The sequence below is a fragment of the Triticum dicoccoides genome, chromosome 1B, assembly GCF_002162155.2.
Source record: "Triticum dicoccoides isolate Atlit2015 ecotype Zavitan chromosome 1B, WEW_v2.0, whole genome shotgun sequence".
NCBI classification, from domain to species: Eukaryota; Viridiplantae; Streptophyta; class Magnoliopsida; order Poales; family Poaceae; genus Triticum; species Triticum dicoccoides.
In genome coordinates, this window is record NC_041381.1 from 453,748,543 (window position 1) to 453,761,913 (window position 13,371).

The 13,371-nt window shown below is 45.8% G+C and overlaps 2 pseudogenes; one reads left to right on the forward strand and one right to left on the reverse strand.

The window, feature by feature from the left end:
* Window positions 1–4,032: 4,032 nt before the first annotated feature.
* On the reverse strand, window positions 4,033–4,552 carry LOC119350466 (annotated as a pseudogene).
* Window positions 4,553–4,572: 20 nt separating this feature from the next.
* On the forward strand, window positions 4,573–5,120 carry LOC119350467 (annotated as a pseudogene).
* The last annotated feature ends 8,251 nt before the right edge of the window (window positions 5,121–13,371 follow it).

Below are 13,371 nucleotides of genomic sequence, written 5' to 3' on the forward strand. Positions count from 1 at the left end.
TTGCCAGACGTTCAAAACATTAGCATCTGCTCCTACAACAGACCTTTCGCCTAGCGGTGCATCAAGGACATAATTCTTCTGTGCATCACTGAGGATAATTCTCAAGTTACGGACCCAACCCGTGTAGTTGCTACCATCATCTTTCAACTTAGCTTTGTGTAGGAACGTATTAAAATTCAGGGGATCAGTAGCACGGGCAATTGATATACAACATAGATATGTAAATACTATCAGGACTAAGTTCATGATAAATTAAGTTCAATTAATTAAATTACTTAAGAACTCCCACTTAGATAGACATCCCTCAAGTCATCTAAATGATACATGATCCAAATCAACTAAACCATGTCCGATCATCACGTGAGATGGAGTAGTCGTCAATGGTGAACATCTCTATGTTGACCATATCTACTATATGATTCACGTTCGACCTTTCGGTGTCCAGTGTTCCGAGGCCATGTCTGTACATGCTAGGCTTGTCAAGTTTAACCCGAGTATTCCGCATGTGCAAAATTGTCTTGCACCTGTTGTATGTGAACGTAGAGCCTATCACACCCGATCATCACGTGGTGTCTCAGCACGACGAACTGTCACAACGGTGCATACTCAGGGAGAACACTTATACCTTGAAATTTAGTTAAGGGATCATGGACTTATAATGCTACCGCCGTACTAAGCAAAATAAGATGCATAACAGATAAAGATCACATGAAATCAAAATATGTGACATGATATGTCCATCATCATCTTGTGCTTTTGATCTCCATCTCCAAAGCATCGTCATGATCTCCATTGTCACCGGCTGGACACCTTGATCTCCATCATTGCGTCATGGTCGTCTCGCCAACTATTGCTTCTACAACTATCGCTACCGCATAGTGATAAAGTAAAGCAATTACATGGTGTTTGCATTTCATACAATAAAGAGACAACCATAAGGCTCCTGTCGGTTGCTGATAACTTTTTACAAAACATGATCATCTCATACAATAACGTATATCACATCATGTCTTGACCATATCACATCACAACATGCCCTGCAAAAACAAGTTAGACATCCTCTACTTTGTTGTTGCAAGTTTTACGCGGCTGCTACGGGCTTCTAGCAAGAACCGTTCTTACCTACGACACAAAAACCACAACGGTGATTTATCAAGTTTTTTTAACCTTCAACAAGGACCGACCGTAGTCAAATTCAATTCAACTAAAGTAGGAGAAACAGACACCCGCCAGCCACCTTTATGCAAAACTAGTTGCATGTGTGTCGGTGGAACCGGTCTCATGAACATGGTCATGTAAGGTTGGTCCGGGCCACTTCATCCAACAATACCGCCAAATCAAAATAAGACATTGGTGGTAAGCAGTATGATGATCACCGCCCACAACTCTTTGTGTTCTAATTATGCATATCATCTATGCATAGACCTGGCTCGGATGCCACTGTTGGGGAACGTAGCATGCAATTTCAAAAAAAAGTCCTACGCTCACGCAAGATCTATCTAGGAGATGCATAGCAACGAGAGGGGGAGAGTGTGTCTACGTACCTCTTAGACTGTAAGCGGAAGCGTTTGACAACACGGTTGATGTAGTCGGACTTCTTCTAGCTCCGACCGATCAAGTACCGAACGTACGACACCTCCAAGTTCTGCACACGTTCAACTCGATGACGTCCCTGTCCCTCTTGATCCAGCAAGGTGTTGAGGAAGTAGATGAGTTCCATCAACACGACGGCGTGGTGACGGTGATGGTGCAGTGATCTGCGCAGGGCTTCGCCTAAGCACCGCGAGAATATGACCGGGGGTGTAAACTTTGGAGGGGGGCGCCGCACACGGCTAACAATTGATGTTGTGTGTTCTAGGCGCCCCCTTCCCCACATATATATATATATATATATATTGGAGGGGAGGAGAGGCAGCCAGGGGGAACCCCAAGTAGGCCAAATCCTACTTGGGGTCTTCCCCAATTCGGCCTCCCCCCCTTCCATAATTGCCGGAGAAGAAAAGGGAAGGGGGAAGAGAAAAGGAAGGCGGGCCGAACCCCCTCTTCTCCTTCTCCTATTCAGCCTCCTTCCATAGGGGAGCGCGCCACCCCTTGTGGGCTGCTGTGCTCCCATCTCATGGCCCATATGTCCCATATCTTCTCCTTGGGGGTTCCGGTAACCCCTACAGTACTCTGATATGTACCTGGTACCCTCCGGAACACTTCCGGTGTCCGAATACTATCGTCCTATATATCAATCTTTACCTCTCGAACATTTCGAGACTCCTCGTCATGTTCGTGGTCTCATCCGGGACTTCGAACAACATTCGGTTACCAAATCACATAACTCATATAATACAATATCGTCATCAAACGTTAAGCTCGCGGACCCTACGGGTTCGAGAACTATGTAGACATGACCAAGACACCTCTCCGGTCAATAACCAATAGCGGAACCTGGATGCTCATATTGGCTCCCACATATTCTACTAAGATCTTTATTGGTCAAACCATTATGACAACTTACGTTATTCCCTTTGTCATCGGTATGTTACTTGCCCGAGATTCGATCGTCGGTATCTTCATACCTAGTTCAACATCATTACTGGCAAGTCTCTTTACTCGTTTCGTAATACGTCATACTGCAACTAACTCATTAGTCACTTTACTTGCAAGGCTTCTTATGATGTGTATTACCGAGAGGGCCCAGAGATACCTCTGTGATACTCGGAGTGACAAATCCTAATCTCGATCTATGCCAACCCAACAAAACACCTTCGGAGATACCTGTAGAGCATCTTTCACCCAGTTACGTTGTGACGTTTGATAGCACACAAGGCATTCCTCCAGTGTATCCAGATCGAGCAGCTAGGGCTTCACACAATGTCATGTTTAAAAGTTAAGTTGAATATTTTTCACTTTTTGTCCAGATACATTTGATCATTTTCATATTTCTGTATGATGTTTAGAAGTTGCATAGCATGACATTGTGTGATCAAATGTATCTGATGCCTGCCCTTGGGAGGTGGCGAGGGAAGGAGGGACCGCGGGAGAGGTGCCTTTTGTGGCGGCTAGGGCTTCTCCCAGACCACCCGCTAGGGCGACGTGGGAGTCTATCTTTTTTTGTCAATCAACATAGAACTTGAGGATGTTGATCACCTTTTGGTAGTTTTCTCGATATCTTACATGTGATGAAGCAGGGTGCTCAGTTAGATTGGTCTAGCAACCATGCCCATCATTTTTAGCTCATTTGGCGACTAGTGGACGGAAGAACCTAAACACCATGGTCGTTTTGGTCGCTTAGTCAATTTGGATCTTTGAGGGCAAATTCTTCTCAATGGACCGCATGTTGGATCAAATCAACTGTGAATGCCTCAACCACCATTTGGTTGCACTTTGGCTTACAAGCCAAAAACACACCTATTTAGGTGCTTTCCTCTTTGGCTTTTGGCTTCCATCTCTAAATAGGCCAAAAGTCAAAGCCAAAGCCCTCTAAAGGCCAAGTAAAATCCCAACCAAACACCCTCTAGGGGCGAGGTGTTTGCCGTTGTGTGTCGTGTTGAGTGAGTGGCTGATTTCTTGTATGTTTAAGACTTTCGATCTCTTGTCTTTTCCTATAATTAATCACATGTCATTCTCCTGCATGATTCAAAAAAACACGTGTATTTGCCACACACACAAAAAGAGTACCACCTCAAAGTCCACATTGGTTTACCAAATGTTCTAATAATGTAGATCAACAAACATTGCAGGGTAGCTTAGATTTTGTGTGTGAGAACTAATTAAACTTCGCATAAACATAACTTCTTTTTTTACGGACGCATAAACATAAACATAACTTCTCATTGCTAAAATATCCGCATTTTTTTGATCAATCACTTTTAGTGCTCAAAGTAAGGCAACAACTAGAACATTTCAATGAAAGTCAAATGCAGAAAATGCTCCCAAAAAAAAGGTCAAACGCAGCACTAAAACATGGCCCGTCTCCAACAGGCACATCTAAATGACTCCTCACAGCAAAATCTGTTTATTTATTCTCGGAGGGTTCTGAAATCAAGCCTCAATAGCAGCCACGACAATTCGCTTCCTCGCCTATTTGATGATGGTGAGCTTGACGCCCTTGCCCTTGGGAAGAGAGACCCATGCCTTCCTGTCCTTGCCGATGGTGAAGACGTTGGCCAGGCGGGTGGCGAACTGATGGTCGAGGGCATCCTCGACGTGGATGGTCTCAAAGCTGCCCTCGTGCTTCTCCCTGCTCATGCTCTTGATCACCCCGATGCGCCCGGTGTTCCTGCCTCCGGTCACCATCACAAAATTCCCGACCTCAAACTTGATGAAATCCACAATCTTGTTGGTCTCCAGGTCAATCTTGATGGTGTCGTTGGGTTTGATGGCAGGGTCAGGCTAGCGGATGGTGCGGCTGTCGTAGGTATTGAGGGAAGGGACGCCCTTCTGTCCACATTGCACAGTCCTAACCTTGCAGCTTGAACTGTAGAACAGATTACAAACTCAATAACAGAAAAGGGTTCCAGAAAAAAGTGATATACTAATTCTCAAGCCGCAAGATAATCATCACTAGTATATCACTTTTGAATGGTAAAAAGAACATATTCCTAGTGATGATTATCTTCCGGCTTGAGAATTAGTATATCACTTTTTTCTGGAACCCTTTTCTGTTATTGAGTTTGTATTCTGTTCTGCAGTTCAAGCTCTCCAAGGTTAGGACTGTGCAATGTGGACGGAAGGGCGTTCCTTCCCTCAATACCTATGATGGCCGCACCATCCGCTACCCTGACCCTGCCATCAAACCCAACGACACCATCAAGATTGACCTGGAGACCAACAAGATTGTGGATTTCATCAAGTTTGAGGTCGGGAATTTTGTGATGGTGACCGGAGGCAGGAACACCGGGTGCATCGGGGTGATCAAGAGCATGAGCAGGGAGAAGCACGAGGGCAGCTTTGAGACCATCCATGTCGAGGATGCCCTCGGCCATCAGTTCGCCACCCACCTGGTCAACGTCTTCACCATCGGCAAGGACAGGAAGGCATGAGTCTCTCTTCCCAAGGGCAAGGGCATCAAGCTCACCATCATCGAAGAGGCGAGGAAGCGCATTGCCGTGGCTCCTGCTGAGGCTTGATTTCAAAACCCTCCAAGAATAAATAAACGGATTTTGCTGTGAGGAGTCATTTAGATGTGCCTGTTGGAGACGAGCCATGTTTTAGTGCTGCGTTTGACCTTTTTTGGGGCATTTTCTGCATTTGACTTTCATTGAACTGTTCTAGTTGTTGCCTTACTTTGAGCACCGAAAGTGATTGGTCAAAAAAATGGGGATCTTTTAGCAATGAGAAGTTATGTTTATGTTTATGCGTCCGTCAAAAAAAAAGAAGTTATGTTTATGCGAAGTTTAATTAGTTCTCGCACACGAAATCTAAGCTACCCTGCAATGTTTGTTGATCTACATTATTAGAACATTTGGTAAACCAATGTGGACTTCGAGGTGGTACTCTTTTTGTGTGTGTGGCAAACACATGTGTTTTTTTGAATCATGCAGGAGAACGACATGTGATTAATTATAGGAAAAGACAAGAGATCAAAAGTCTTAAACATACAAGAAATCAGCCACTCACTCAACACGGCACACAACGGCAAACACCTCACCCATCTAGAGGGTGTTTGGCTGGGATTTTACTTGGCCTTTAGAGGGCTTTGGCTTTGACTTTTGGCCTATTTAGAGATGGAAGCCAAAAGCCAAAGAGGAAAGCACCTAAATAGGTGTGTTTTTGGCTTGTAAGCCAAAGTGCAACCAAATGGTGGTTGAGCCATTCACAGTTGATTTGATCCAACATGCGGTCCATTGAGAAGAATTTGCCCTCAAAGATCGAAATCGACTAAGCGACCAAAACGACCATGGTGTTTAGGTTCTTCCGTCCACTAGTCGCCAAACGAGCTGCAAATGATGGGCATGGTTGCTAGACCAATCTAACTGAGCACCCTGCTTCATCACATGTAAGATACCGAGCAAACCACCAAAAGGTGATCAACATCCTCAAGTTCTATGTTGATTGACAAAAAAGATAGACTCCCACGTCGCCCTAGCGGGTGGTCTGGGAGAAGCCCTAGCCGCCACAAAAGGCACCTCTCGCACGGTCCCTCCTTCCCTGTCCACCTCCCAAGGGCAGGCAACAGATACATTTGATCACACAATGTCATGTTATGCAACTTCTAAACATCATGCAGAAATATGAAAAATGATCAAATGTATCTGGACAAAAAGTGAAAAATATTCAACTTAACTTTTAAACATGACATTGTGTGTAGCCCTAGCTGTTCGATCTGGAAAGGCAGGCCCGATTGATGTGTTTGAAGTCAATACACATTCGAAGTGAATCGTCTTTCTTGGGAACCATAACAACATTGGCGAGCCACTTGGAGTGGTATATCTCGTGGATAAACTCAGTAGCCAGGAGCCGAGCCACTTCCTCGCCAATGGCTTTTCTCATCTCCATGGCGGACCGATGGAGGTACTCTTTGACGGGTTTTACTTTTGGGTCGACTCGCAAATGGTGCTCATCCAATTCCCTGGACACGCCTGGCATGTCAGATGGTTTCCATGCAAATCCCAGTTCTCACGGAGGAACTGGATAAGCGCTTCTTCCTATTTGCTGTCGAGTGTCGACGAGATATGTGTCGGAGCAGCATTAGGATCGGTCGGGTGAACATGAACTGGCTTGGTATCTCCGACCGACTGAAACGCTGACTCTAAAGCAGGCCTCTTAGTACGCAACAAATCACTCGGACCTGCTGTCTTCTGATATTCTTGGAACTCCACCGCAACCATTTGCTGATCTGCTATTTTTGCTCCACCTTGAAGACAATCTTCTGCTCTTTGACGGTTACCGGAAACCGTTATCACGCATCTGGGGCCAGGCATCTTCATCCTGAAGTAAACATAGCACGGTCGAGCCATAAAGCTAGCATAAGCAGGTATGCCCAGAATGGCATGATATGCACTCTGGAAATCCACTACCTCAAACGTCAACTTCTCCTTGCAAAAATTCTTCTCATCGCCAAAAATCACATCAAGAGTGATTTGGCCGAGTGATTCGGCTTTCTTTCCTGGAATGATGACATGGAATCGCATCTTACTCTCGTTGAGTTTGGACATTGGGATGCCCATTCCTTTGAGAGCTTCAGCATACAGGATATTCAGACCACTACCACCATCCATCAGGACCCTAGTCAGTCGGGTGCCCCCCACGACTGGGTCGACCACCAGCTCCTGCCGCCTAGGGGTAGCTACGCGTGCTGGGTGGTCGGACTGGTCGAATGTAATAGGGCCCTTTGACCACTTCAGATATCTCGGTGTTGCCGGGGCAACCATGTTTACTTCTCTGTTAATGACCTTCAGTCGACTTTTGCTCTCAATATCGGCAAAAATCACCAAGGTGGCATTGACATTGGGATAACCACCGTCATCGTCCTTATCCTCTTCTTCCTTCTTAGGCTCTTTGTCCTTGGCACTAGGTTTACTTTTTTGGAAGCTTTGAATAAGGACTCGATATTGTCGAGTGGTGTGCTTGGGGAGAATCAGATTTCCTTCCTCATCCTTCTTGGTGTGAATGTGACACGGTAAATCCAACACATCATTTCCTTCCTAATCTTTCATCTTCTTAGGGGTCCAGGTCCCTTTAGGTTTCCCTTTGAACTTTCCTTGATTTAACACCGCTGCCTCAGCAGGACCTACTGCCTCAGCCTTTCGCTTCTGCTTCCGACTGGAATTTCCTCCCCCTTGTCCTGGGCGACTGTTTTGTGCTTGCCACTCCGGAGTCGGTCTTCCTCTTTGTTGTTAGTGTATTTGGTAGCAATCTCCATCATCCGAGTCAAGGATATATCTCCTGTCCGACCGAATTTCAGGACAAGCTCCCTGTAGCGAACGCCTTCCTTGAAGGCACATACTGCTTGGTGATTAGACACATTTTCCACTGTGTGGTGCAGAGTGATCCATCTCTGGATATAGTCCCTCAAGGTTTCATTCGGTTTCTGCACGCAATTCTGCAACTCTGGTGGACCGGCTGGTCTCTTGCAAGTTCCCTCAAACGTTCTGGTGAACACTCGGGCTAACTCATCCCAACTCAAAATACTCCCAGGGACCAACTGAGTCAGCCAAGCTCTGGCAGACCCTTCAAGCATCAGAGGAAGGTGCTTCATGGCCACCTCATCACTGCCACCGCCAATGTGCACAACCACTCGGTAATCTTCGAGCCAAGTATCGGGCTTCGACTCGCCCGTAAACTTACTGACGCTAGTCGCCAATCTGAAGTTATGGGGTATCTCGGCAGCTCTGATGGCCCTTCCAAAACACTCGGGGCCGGAAACATGGACTCTGCCTCCACTGGGTCTGTCCCGATCCAGCCCTTCTCTGTATGCTCTATTCCGGTCGACCAAACCTTGCACAAGGACAGACCTTGCGTCAAAGCCAGGTTCTCTGGGGTCGATTGGAACTCTGCAGTCGTTCCCGTACGGACGCCTATCGTCATTGCGCCGGGGCGCGTATGACCCGTCCATCGGAAGGGGCGAAGGCGCTCGACGGTAGTTGTCGCGGGCGTACTCACGATCATATTCGCCATGAGCCCTTCCCAAGTACCTATACTAACGGTGATCACGACCTCCTTGTCGTAAAGGGGACCTTGGACTATGAGTTGACTGAACGGTGTCCGCTCTCACTAATCTGATGTGGATTCTGTTCTGCGACTGGGAAACAGCGGAGTTCTGGTCTCCCGCTGCTCGGAGCAGCGCCCTGATCTGTTCCAGGCCTCTCCCAGCCTCTGATCGGGACAGCTGAATAGACTCTGCAATACGCGCAGCCGGTGCCAAATTCTGAATCGGAGTACGGAATACCCGAGTTTCCGGCGGAAATAACTGTCGAGTGTGTCGACTCGATTCAGAAATCAGTCGACAAGCACGCTCGTCGAGAGAATGTTGGAGATTCTCCAGACGAGTGCGCTTAGCCAGAGTGGCCAGGCGCACTGCCTCGAAGGCCTGGGCCTCGGCGGTTTACCCTATGATGGGGGTCTGGAGAGCCTCCATGTTGCGGCGGTGCAGCTCCTCCCTCTGCTACGAGCTGAGAGGTTGGGGCTGGTACTCTCCGTGGTCGAGTGACGGACCGGCACTCCTGCCGCCGTTGCCGCTGCGACGGAAGCCAGGCGGACCGTGATGGGAGTCGACCATGAGGACTTCCACCGCGGGATCACAACTCCCGCTTTCAGAAAGAGTATCTACAAATCAGTCGACAGATCGACCGATCCGCGAGAATACATGTCGGGGTCAATAGCTGCGACTTGGGAGGTGAAGGTTTCACGAGCCACCGCGTGTCTCACCCATTGCTGGAGCCACGAACGGCCAGACCGCTTGCGACGGCGTCCAGCGGAATGAGTCGACTGCACAAGCATATCTAGCCCGCAGACTGCAAATGGCCAAGTAATTGGAATCATCCTCAATTCTTGAGCCGGCACATGAGCTCGTCTTGAAAATTTCTGACAGCCATCACACTTGCTGACCAGATCTTCCACATCAGCATGAGCCGTCAGCCAATAAAACCCATGACGAAAAGCTTTAGCAACGAGAGATTTAGAGCCGGCATGATGGCCGCAATCTCCTTCATGAATCTCCCTTAGAATTTCACGGCCCTCCTTAGGAGAAACGCATCATTGAAACACCCCTGTAACACTGCATCTGTGTAGCTCACCATTGATGATAGTCATTGACTTAGACCTCTGGGTTATTTGCCTGGCCAAGGTTTCATCCTCGGGTAACTAGCCACGGGTCATATAAGACAAATATGGAACAGTCCAATCAGGAATAACATGGAGAGCCGCCACCAACTGTGCCTTCGGGTCAGGAATTGCAAGATCTTCCTCTGTAGGCAATTTAACTGATGGGTTATGCAAAACATCAAGGAAAACATTAGGGGGTACCGGCTTACGCTGAGACCCCAGCCGGCTTAAAGCACCAGCAACTTCATTTTTCCTGCAATCCACATGCTCCACTTGATAACCCAGCTTAGATTCATCTCTTTAGCCATCCAAAAACCATGGAGTAAGGCTTCATACTCAGCTGCATTGTTAGTACAAGGGAACATCAATCTTAAAATGTAACAAAATTTACCACCTCGCGGGGAAGTCAATGTAACCCCTCCGGTACTCTGATATGTACCTGGTACCCTCCCGAACACTTCCATTGTCCGAATACCATCGTCCTATATATCAATCTTTACCTCTTCACCATTTTGAGACTCCTCGTCATGTCCATGATCTCATCCGGGATTTGGAACAACATTCCGTTACCAAACCACATAACTCATATAATATAGTATCATCATCGAACGTTAAGTGTGCAGACCCTACGGGTTCGAGAACTATGTAGACATGACCGAGACACCTCTCTGGTCAATAACCAATAGCGGAACCTGGATGCTCATATTGGCTCCACATATCCTATGAAGATCTTTATTGGTCAAGCCGTTATGACAACGTACGTTATTCCCTTTGTCATCGGTATGTTACTTGCCCGAGATTTGATCGTCGGTATCTTCATACGTAGTTCAATATCATTACCGCCAAGTCTCTTTACTCGTTCCATAATACATCATACTGCAACTAACTCATTAGTCACTTTGCTTGCAAGGCTTCTTATGATGTGTATTACCGAGAGGGCCCAGATATACCTCTCCAATACTCGGAGTGACAAATCCTAATCTCGGTCTATGCCAACCCAACAAAACACCTTCCGAGATAACTGTAGAGCATATTTATAATCACCCAGTTAGTTGTAACGTTTGATAGCACACAAGACATTCCTCCGGTATCCGGGAGTTGCATAATCTCATAGTCGAGGGAATATGTATTTTACATGAAGAAAGCAATAGCAATAAAACTAAAGATCATAATGATAAGCTAACAAATGGGTCTTGTCCATCACATCATTCTCCTAATGATGTGATCTCATTTATCAAATGACAACACATGTCTATGGTTAGGAAACCTAACCATCTTTGATCAACGAGCTAGTCTAGTATAGGCTTACTAGGGACACAGTATTTTGTCTATGTATCCACACATGTATCAAGTTTCCGGTTAATAGAATTCTAGCATGAATAATAAACATTTATCATGAAATAAGGAAATGTAAAATAACAACTTTATTATTGCCTCTAGGGCATATTTCCTTCGCTTAATTGCCATTAATGTGATATCCTTTAAACCTTATCGAGATCTTAGTACTCACCTAATACCACAGGAAAAAATTGAACAAAAATATTTTAGATAGAACATAAATTCAGTTTGCTGTCTAGAAAGAATACCTATTTTGGTAACCAAAATACTGATGAGAGGAAAATAAGGCAGAGAGTTATTAAGACTTGAAATAAGCTTCGTCTTGCTTTTATAAATAAGCCACGCGGTTTAGTGATACAAAATAGCGAGAAAACCGGCTTACAAATAAGATCAAAGAGAAAACTGACAAACAAAATCGCACAACAAGAAACGTGCACGTGCAGTAAGAACGTCACGACTATGGTGCCAAGCATAAGCACAAAGGAGCATGGGGATGGCGCCAGGCCACGTCCTAAGGGACCTGAGCTCCACGACAACATCCCATGAGGGTAATGACACAAAGTGCTGCTGCCGCCATGTTTGAATGGACGAACATCGGTTTTCACATGGAGCCCTGGCACAGGGAGAAGAATCATGACATCGTCCTTAAGAGGACAACAACACACGCGATCGTCACCACCGTCACAGCCAAAGTGAAGAGCTTTGGCTCTGTAACTTTCATGTGCCACTATGAAGCACCTAGGTCACTGAGCCCAACTAGGCGGACCGCACCCCGACATCCAGGACCCTAACTTGCTCACCGCCACCAACTGCCGACCCATGATCATTGCAAGAGATGCCCAAACCTGATGGAGGGACAACCCAACCTTAGGCCATAGGCAGGACTGGTCTGGCCAGGCCCTGGACCGTCGCCGATCCCCATCTGACGTGCTGGGCCAGGAGAAATTGCCTATTTAAACCAAGATAAAATCACAAGTTTCGGAAATTAAAACTCAAAACTTGGTGCGCCTTGTGGATCGCTAAGCAATCATATGGTCGGCGAGGGCTGGGCATGCTGCGTGCCCTTGCGAATTTCTGATCCAAAGATGCATCTTTGTAGCCCTTTCCTCATGCCATCAACATTGGTGAATTCTTCAAAAATCTGAGGAAACAGTCGGGTGGGCCATAATTCAGTCCCTACTTATACGCACTGAGTTAAATAGCCTTCGAGGACAATATTTCATACTATTGAAATTTTAAGCACAAATGTATTAGATCAAGCACTTGTGATGAGCTTTGACACTACTCTTTACTAGCAAAATACCCATGTGTTGCAATTGAGTCAACTTTATTCTAGTGGTTCACTGTAAGAGAATTTTGATTCTTGGGAGGGAATCCATAAACAAAGGTAAGGAATATATGATGCGATTGAGACTGTGTATGTACAACTATGTGAGTTGACTTTGTTGTTTGTTTGCAATGGATTTCTTGCTATTGATAATTTATTTATTTATTGTTGATATCTTTGCAAGGGATTTCTTTCCCCACAAACAAGATGGTGCCGGGTCGGTTTGATTTTTTTTGGGGGGTTTATAGCGTAGTTTGAAAAAAAATGTGGGAGGAGACATGTATCGATGGGAGTTGTGGGGACGATGGAAGTGAAACCAACAAACTGATTTTCCATCATAAATAAATGTTTTTTGTATATCCAGATCAAGCAAATATTTATCACAATTTTTTAAGACCATTCAAACTATGTATACAACTCACTCATTATACATTGAGGGAAAATAAGTTAAAAAGTCCATTCATTGATCGCATTTTTGGTTGGTAGCTTACCAAGTAGACAACCAGTTTCTCAAATCTCAAAAAAAAAGAGCGAACAACCTGATTGAAAGATCTACCCAAATGATAAGTGACACGCATGTGGCACGAAATAACACCACGCTGGCATTTTTTACACTAAAGTTGTCATTCAAAAAAAAACTGAAACCTGTCATCCAAACAGAAAGTTGTCATGTTTCACAACTAAACTTGCCATCCTCGGGTAACTAAACTTCATAAAAAAGTCAGAGCGGAATTGCTTCGCGCCACACGTGTGGCACTTATCAGGGTATTATACAGTGAAATCTGCTATAGCCGGCTGATTAGGACTTGTTGTACCTGCACTGAACAACTTTTCAGTTTCAGGATTCTCAGAAAAAAAAAACTGTTCAGTTTCATTGGCCCGCGCCCCAACCAACAGCCCAAAAGCTCCGGATCCCTAATTTGCAGTCGCCCCACTGGCAACGCATCCGA